General features: G+C 33.2%; 1 long non-coding RNA gene across 1 annotated transcript; it reads right to left on the bottom strand.

Moving 5' to 3' along the window:
* Nucleotides 1–1,532: 1,532 nt before the first annotated feature.
* LOC111383744 lies at nt 1,533–3,030 on the bottom strand. Its single transcript, XR_002700786.1, has 2 exons — nt 2,007–3,030; nt 1,533–1,737 (listed from the first exon to the last, which is right to left on the bottom strand). It is a non-coding gene; the product is annotated as an uncharacterized LOC111383744 (long non-coding RNA).
* Between the last annotated feature and the right edge of the window lie 2,953 nt (nt 3,031–5,983).

Raw genomic sequence — 5,983 nt, 5'->3', positions numbered from 1 at the left:
TTCACCAGGGCTTCGGTCACCGACTCACCTGTCATCAGGTCACCAACTTCCTTGACCTTCCGGCACTGGGCAAGCGTCAGCTCCCATACATGGTCTTACAACTTTGCGGAGACCTGTGTTTTTGATAAACAGTCACTCGGGCCTAGTCACTGCAACCCCCTTTGTGAGGAGGCACACCTTCTCCCGAAGTTACGGGGCTATTTTGCCGAGTTCCTTAGAGAGAATTGTCTTGCGCCCCTAAGTATTCTCTACCTACCCACTTGTGTCGGTTTCGGGTACAGGTACTATTTTGTTGAAAGGTCGTCCGAGCTTTTCCTGGGAGTATGGCGTGGGTTACTTCAGTGCCATAGCGCTTGGTGCTCAAACATTGGCTCGAGGCATTTTCTCTACCCATATAACAATGTTGACATTATTATATGGACGGATCTACCCCCACACTAAATTTGAAATCCAAGATTTTGTAATAAATTTTTCAAGATGTTACACCAGGCTTTATAAAAAAAAATTCTTATAATTTTCAATTTTCCCTCCGCAATCAAAATTTTGTGAAATTTGCCTCCACAAATCTAGTCCCCTGGTTCCGCCCCATTTATCACCATAGCCCATAGGTTTAGTTTACCAAATTTGATAAATTATATCTTATTCGAACAATCATCGAGGATGTGTTGGATATGTTAACTCCACATGAACATGAATTGGGGTGGAAAAAATGTGTTCATATTGATAATTACTATAAATTACTATTCATCGTTGTAAACTTGTAACATATCTTTCACGTGTTTTTTGGATATCTTGTAGAGCAAATGGGGGATATCATAACATACGATCCAATACCTACCACCCCCCCCCTCGCCTCACAAATGAATATTTATATGGTATTTTTGCGTGACAAATAAATTTAGATTCAAGTGTCACAGCATTTGTAAAAAATCTTAGTTAAAAAAACTTCGGTCCGTATATGAACGGACATGTGTTAAAACAATATTCCATTTAAACTTTTAGATACTTCATTAAGCCTCGTTTGGTAATAATTTTTCACCCCAAAAATCAATTTTTTGACCGTTATTTCATTATTTCAACCTCATTTTTGACTTTTTCATTCACAGGTGAGACCCATATTTCTTTCTAAAGGTAAAAAAAATCAATTCTCATAATCACTACCGAACATACTCTAAAAATTACATGTATATATTTATTTCTTGTATGTGAACAAATGTTTACTTTTGTATATATCCCATCACTGCATGCGTCACTGCGTGCATTGCACACCGTAAAAACGTGAGCATTGCCATAACAAAACTAGACTTTTTACGACATGCACTGGATGCCATAAAAAGCCCTGAAATAGTCATTTATGGCATGCTTTTGCATGCCGTAAAAGGTATCACTTTTTACGTCATAGATATGTACCCCGTAAAAGGTCACACTACCATTTTTTACTGTGTGTAAATGGACGCCGTAAATTCTCAAACTTTTTATTTTTTTTTTATTACCAACAAACTTATGATAATTAAAAAGCAAGTTTATGTATATCAGGCAAATATGATCATGTATTCCATAATTTCAATAAACAAAAATACTCAGTGCGATCCAATACAATTTACCAAATGTAAAGTTAATAGCAATTTGCCAAAAGTACAAACTACTACTCCAAATATAACTGATTAAAGTATTACAAAATAATCGATCTATGCTTCTTTGATCAGCAACTTAGCTTTCCCAACAATAAGTAGCTGCCTGCCCATCACAAAAAAACAATAATAAAATTAGATGTGTTTTCACTCATTTTGTTAATATTCATTCAAAATAATACCAGAAAAAAATCTTAATTAAAAATTAAATCTAGGCGCAAATTATTTCCACAACTTAAAACATATAAATGCTAAAATAAGATCGACAAACTTGCTTCTTCATTGGAGTTGAATGTCCCTAAGAAAAGAGATATAAAATGAAAACAATTAAGTTTCAAGATTTAAATAAAAATTTGGTGGGAAAATCCAGTTCACCTTTTTTTTTTCCCCGAGAAACTTACACTCTGCAACCACAGAAAATAAAAACGAAAAAGGAGAAGGACTGATCTTCCTCTGTACAGCCATAATTTGTGTATAAAGGATTGGCCAAGAGGAGTCTAAATCGCGTGCGAAGTCTAACAAAAAAGATCTCGAATAAGCTCCCAAAATCCAATTCACGTGTCGCATTAAGGTCCTTCAATCAAGCAGGACCATTGTGCTCGCTAGGTATCATATCATCCAGTAAATCACGCATAATTTTTTGTAGAAAATTTTAGTATCGTGATCCGCGAAAAGTGTTGAACTTCTTATTCAATTATCTTTTTGATGGTATATCATTTACTATGTAAAGATCTTTGTACCAAATATTATGCTCTAATTTCTTATATATTCTGCATAAAACGGCTTTCTTTTGACTTCGACCCTAGCTTCCCTCTTCTAATGTTGGATGCTCCACCACCCCCTCCCCCTAAAAATAAAAAAAAAATTAAAAAAATAATAAAAATAAAAACACTTTGTAGCCTCTCATTTTTTTCCTCTCTCATCTTCCTTTTGTATTCCAATCTTTAAGGCTTGACATTTGCTCCTAAATCGTTGTTTTATCGCTGCAAATCACTCATTTGATCACAATACACTTTTAAGATGGAATGCTGTCATGCAGAACGAAAACAAACTAAACTTAAAGAGAAATTTAATCCAACACATTCTAAATATTAATATATAGTTTTTATTAAGGGATCGAGAAAAGAGTATAAAATAGACATGATTATTAGGTGCGATAAAAGGTGGATCTTCTTCTATGTAAGACATTAGATGTTGGCATACTTACTCTAAAATGTTAGATACATCAGATTTACCTCAATTTTAACGTCGATGTATGATTGAGAAATTGTGTTTAGTAATTGGGGTACGAATTGAAAGTAAAAGTTTAATTATCTGATCGTGAGAATTAAGGTTTGGCGACCCAAATTGAAATTTCACAGGAAGTTCTGTCCAAAAATAAAATTAACCGCTAAAAGTATTAGTCCAAAATGATCCAACAAATTGTCATATTATGTTGGAAAAATCAGGATGAGCATATAGCATTCTCATGAGCATTCTCATGACGCATACGCAAATCTCAATAGATGGCAAGAATATAATTATGAATGAAGTATATTTCTCCATTTTTTACTTTACAATCTTCATGCTGGCCTCAATTTCTGACTGATTACGTGGTCAACAGGTCTTACTCCACTCACATCCAAGTGTAAGGCTCTTGTACACTTGGCCTTCTTTGATAGTGAAAAAGACAATTACAAGCACTCTGAGGATCAAGTTAATCAACTTGTATAGATATTTGGATGTGAAACGAACAAAAGACGTGAGCCACAAGTATGTGTACGGACATCTAGTTATGGAGAGAAAATAAAAGTGAGCAATAATACTGTTGAGTGTAAAATTATATTATTTCAAATGATACTAAATGTAAGCTTTTATATTAGATGAGATGAAATAGTTGTCATTAGATTACAGACGCGTGTATTCATCGTAACAATTGAGGCTTCTCCTTCTAAGTGTCACTTCTGCGGTCTTAGGCTCATGGACATTTAATGATTTTGAAAAGTAATCACCTTATAACCTAAACTTGACTTCTAAAAAGTAGACTTACAAGTTGATTGAAATGTTTCTATTATAGAGATGTCATATCAATCAATATCAGATGCTATATGGAGATCTCTTAAAAGAGGTGAAACCAAAAGATACATTCTCACGTTGAGGGGCTAGTCGCTTCGAATTAGCATTGTAAGAGGTCGTGGAAAACCTATCTCGGTCATGAAGGGTTCTTTATGTACATGCGCTTCGGCAAATGTAATGCATCACTTCGACTAACACGTTGCAAATGTAATGCATCACTTCGACTACCACGTTTGATGGTTTTGATTAAGTCAAGTAAGATAGTGACGAGAATTTCAGTTCTGAGTTGGTTTGTTAGTTGGCAGTCAAGTGACCAATGCTTGGAATCTCGTCGAATGATGTGTAACATGATAAATTTACAGTAATTACACATTTATCTAAATATTGTGAATCTTTCTTCTAGAGAGAGTTGATGTATATGTTTGCGGCGTTCAAATGGTCAAATGCACCGTCGGCAGTAGTCATGCCAGCCAAAGAAATGAGAGAAAGCAACCCAAGGTCAATTTCATTCATTCATTCATTAATACCTACTAATTACTGAAAGCCAAGTGGTCAATTTACATACTAATCTTCAACATTGGTCATACAATTCGTTGATCAAAGTCTATGGAGGATTGGGTTAATACTAAAAGTTGATAAAATTAAAGTTAAAGTCAACAATAAATTTTAATTATATATTCGATAAGATTCATAACTTTTATTAACTGCACTTCATTCAAAATTTACTAAAAATCTAATTTTTTAACAAAATCAAAAGAAATTCTCAATAGAGGAAATGCATAAAGAATTTAAGTTTTATCAAATACTTTTAGTCATGGAAAATTTTGAACTCTTAATTGTTTAAGTTATATTAAATACTTTTTGCTCGTAAAAATATTTAAATTTTGAATGTCGACATGATTCTTATCTAAGTTACATTCCGGGTTCAATAGTACATGTACAAAATCTATTATAAGTAACAAGACACTTCACTAGAAAAATACTTCAATCGACATATGATTATGACGAGTACGATTACACAAATGAAGTATAATTTTTTATTATTTTTTTTATTTTTTTATTTTTTACTCTTATAGTGTACTCTTGTCTTCATGCGAGACAAAGGGGGAAAAATTCATTTTAGTTATAAATAAGGAGCCTGATACCATGTTAAGACTTTGGGCTCCATCTTAAGAGGGTCTCTTTCTGAGCATGACCAATGGTATTAATTCTCAAAGATTTTTGTTGGATATGTCCAAATTACGTTAAAAAAATTATTTACACAAAAGTTGATGTGATTTGAAACTGTATTAAGTGTGTGGTTTTCCAAGCATAAAAAGTTCAATTATAATAAAAAATTAATGCTAATTAAATAAGCAAATTATTTAGACACGAATTAATATCTCGCGAAAATAATACAAGTTGTACTTGACATTTAATGTGTGGCTATCCTAATTCTTCAAGAGAAATATAACTTGCTTGGCCATCGTAGTCGATTTAATGTATTGACATTAACTTAATTAATGAACACTACATATGCTCAATTTTCCTACCAAAGGGTGGAGATCACACTAATTGCTAATTATTGAATTTAGTATTGTATCATTTTAATTTGACACAATTATAATCGACATATTTTATTATCTTATGTTATTTCAAATTGACTCTGGAACAATGGACATATTGTATTATGCTATGCTATTTTAAATTGACTAGACAATAATTGTCAAGTTAGTGTTCAATAAAAATTGTCACAAACTATTATCCCACGCTTTCACTTGGAAGTTCATATCCACTTCATCTCCATGGATCCAAAACTCTTGATCGCGTAATCTTTGATCCTCACACTAAACTCATAAGCCGGACTGGCTGCCTAGAGGCCTTTATGTTCGACTAACCGGATGTAGATGGTGGGATCACATTTCACCATTATAATAGTTTTGTAGTTGTCCAATCCCATGCTATCCATATCAATTTAAACTTTGTTCCTTAACTTTATATTTTCCCTGCTCTTTATTTCAATTCCCAAACAAGCACTTATGCAAATTTGCATGAGCAACCCCAAGAACTTCAATATCATGCATCTCTGCCTTTATTTTTTGGTCTTAGAAAATGTTCCCTACATTTTCTGTATTAGCAAAAGGGTTCCCAATATTATAAAATCTGCAATTTTGCCCCTGCCCCTGCATCACATTTCACACCCTTCATGTAATTCCATGATCAATGTATTTTTTCTTTCAATTACTAAAGTCAAAATCATAGAACCCGCCTTTCATCAATAAATCAATTAATGTGGACCCCATAATCTTAACCTCTAC

Source organism: Olea europaea, unplaced genomic scaffold, assembly GCF_002742605.1.
Source record: "Olea europaea var. sylvestris unplaced genomic scaffold, O_europaea_v1 scaffold2749, whole genome shotgun sequence".
NCBI classification, from domain to species: domain Eukaryota; kingdom Viridiplantae; phylum Streptophyta; class Magnoliopsida; order Lamiales; family Oleaceae; genus Olea; species Olea europaea.
The sequence above is the reverse complement of the archived record's forward strand: the minus strand, read 5'-3'. Positions and strand labels throughout refer to the sequence as shown.